Here is a 3,414-nt window from a genome sequence, read left to right as displayed (position 1 = left end):
TTGGACAGGACACTCCCAACACTATCTACACTGACAGTCAGAGTGCATTGGCAGTTGCAAGGAACCTAGTTTTTCATGCTCGCACAAAGCACATTGAGGTGCATTACCACTATGTCAGGGAGAGGATCTCAGCAGGAGAGATCAGCTTGGCTTATGTGCCAACACAGGACAACCTTGCAGATCTTTTCACAAAGGCATTCTCTCGTGAGAAGCTTGAAGCTTTCCACAAAGCTTTGGGCTTACTCCCCTTTGTGGACTGATCCTGTCCTCAGGGCATGGCACTTCCCTCTACTCATGTGCCAGCTCTCGTTCACCGCATCACCCCAGGGGGATTTGTTACCATATACATGTGGTAGTGATGTGTGTGAGCACACTAGGACCGCCGGGGCATTTTTTCCCTCTTTAGGAGGTTTTTTCCCCCGTGCATTGTATATACGCCCATCACTCTAGGGCTATCTATCTTTCCATTGCACACTAAGTAACACACTCTCTATTGTGTGCCTTGAGCTTCCTTCGTCTTCTCCAAGCTGTGTGTGTTTCTCTGCAACCCTAATTCCAACACAATTTTTATTGGCATTTTCTGTTCAATTTGACTTAGAAGATCATCAAATGGATGTGCGAACTTCTTTTCATAATGGTGGCTTGGAAGAGGAAATTTACATGGAACAGCCAGAAGGGTTTTTTATTCCAGGTGAAGAAGACCTTGTTGCTCAACTACATAAGGCACTATATGGTCTCAAACAAGCTTCGTGAGCCTCATATAAAAAATTTGATCTTTTTCTCACCTCTAAAGGATTCATCTCTTGCTCTTCAGACCCCAACTTATACACAAAATGCCAAGGTAGTAGTTCTGTGATTCTTGCTCTTCATGGGGATGATACCATCCTTGTTCCCAATGATTTGGGATTTCTTCAGCAAGTGAAAAATTTATTGTCTTCTACATTCGATATGGTGGATCTTGGAGAGATTCACTTGTGTCTTTCCATTCAAATCCAATGGAACCGTACAAAAGGTATTTTATTCCTTCAACAATCAAAGTTTATTGCAGATACTATTCAAAAATTTGGTATGGAATCTGCACATTCGACCAACACACCTTGTCTTGCGAGCTCTACAAAGAACACTTCTGACAGTGGCAGTCAACTTGTCACAAATCAACCTTATCCTAACTTGATTGGATGTCTTCAGTTTGTTGGCATGAACACTCATCCTGGTATTTTGTTTGTTGCTAATTATCTTGGACAACATGTTGCACATCCTTCTTTTAAGCATTGGTCTGCAGCAAAGCGTGTATTGAAATACTTAAAAGGCACTCAGATTTTGATTTGGTCTATCAACAACAACTCACATGGGATTCTATGAAATCTCTTTCTCTTTTGGGTTACACAGATGAAAACTGGGCAAGCTCACATTTATCTATGCGATCTACTAGTGGAAATTGCTTCTTTATAAATGGTTGTCTTGTTTCTTGGACCAACAAGAAACAACGTTGTGTTGCAGTTTCTACAACCGAGATAGAATATGTTGCAACATGTAAGTTGATTTGGCTTCGACAAATGCTGGTTGAGATTGGTCACTCTCCTCTTTCTAGCACACCCTTGCGGTGTGACAACCAAAGTGCTATTAGTCTTGCAAAAGACTATGTTCAACATAATAAGTGAAAGCACATTGTTGTCCATTATCATTATGTCAGGTATGAAGTATGGAAATGAACCATAATGGTTGAACACTGTCCAAATGACCAAATGATTACAGACATTCTTACCAAAGGCCTCAATGAGTCACATTTCATCCTCTTGCGCTCGGAGCTTGGAGTTGCTTCCGCCTCACTCTTTCTAGATTAGCTTCTCTGCTATTGTAATAGATTTTTACATATGACATTGTAATCCTATAGGTACCATACACTATGCACACTCCACATTTTCACACTATGACTTCTGAGTCACTTGTACATTTGTACATAGATACACAAATCACTTTCACATCATCATTGCTGGTTCATATTTTCACATTGTATAGGGGCTTAGGTTTTTTCCTTGGAACTCCTAAGGGTTTTCTCATCCAAAGTTAGAGACCTTTATTTAGTGGGGGTGTTGGAGCTATATATGGCTCACTCTACTCAACTTGGTCTCACCTATATATTTGTATCTTGTCCTCAATATGAATCAGTCTATGGGAGCGTACATGGTGTGTCTCTTATCCCGTCTCTCTCTTTCTCTCTACATCTCAACACTTATTACAATGAAGGGAAACTTATGGCCCTTGAGACTATACATTGGCACCGTAGGGCCATAGAATCTCTCATTAAAATAAAGGACAATCTATCACCCTAGGGGCAAAGGGTGACCTAAGTGTCAATGTAAAATCTCTCAAAGATCATTTAGGTCATTCTCAAGGGAACCTACATGGGCACCATGGCAGCCCTATGGGACTAAGGCCATAGGACTTCTGATTGGAATAGAGGGAAACATATGTTTCTTGAGCTTATACACTTTCATCCTATGGTTCTAAGGTCATAGCATCTCTCATTACAAATGAGGGAAGCCTATGGACCTGGGCTAGCAAATGGTTTAGGTGTCAATGTAAAAGATCTTAATGAGCATATAAGCCATTCAATGGAATCTACATGGACACTATGGAAACCCTATGTCCCTAGGGCCATTGGATCTCTCATTACAATAGCAAGAAACATATGGCCTTTAAGCTTCTACATTGGCACCCTATGGCCCTAGGGCCATTGGATCTCTAATGAGTATAGATGGCAATGTATGACCCTAGGGCTAGAGGGTCTCCTAGTAGGCGACAATGCTAAATATCTCTAACAACATTTAGGCCATTCAAGGTAACCTACATATGCACCATGGCATCCCTATGCCCCTAGGGCCATAGGATCTCTATAAGAACAGAGGGAAACCTACAACCATAGGGCTAGATGTGTCAATGTATAAGCTCTCAAAGAGAATTTTGTAAATTCATGAGAACCTGCATGGGCACCATGGTAGCCCTAGGGCCATAGGATATCTCATTAGAATATGAGAAAACCTATGGCACTTGAGGTTTTACATTGGCACCCTAGGGCCATATGATCTCTCATCAGAATAGAGGGAAATATATGGTCTTAAGGCTAGAGGGTGGCCTAGGTGTCAATGTAAAAGATCTCAAAGAGAATGTAGGCCATTCAAAGGCACTTACATGGGCACCTTGGCAGACCTATGGCCCTAGAATTATAGGATCTCTCATTGGAATAGAGGGAAACCTATGATCCATTATCTTGTACATTGGTACCCTTGAGACAATAGGATCTATCATTAGAACAGAGAGAAACCTGTAACCTACATATGATCAATATCATGTGTCCTAGAAACCATAATAATGACCCTAGGACCAATATTATCAAAACCTTGTATTCAAAGT

Source organism: Adiantum capillus-veneris, chromosome 10 (genome assembly GCF_014529385.1).
Source record: "Adiantum capillus-veneris isolate H3 chromosome 10, ASM1452938v2, whole genome shotgun sequence".
NCBI lineage: Eukaryota > Viridiplantae > Streptophyta > Polypodiopsida > Polypodiales > Pteridaceae > Adiantum > Adiantum capillus-veneris.
Note: the sequence above shows the minus strand (reverse complement) of the source record.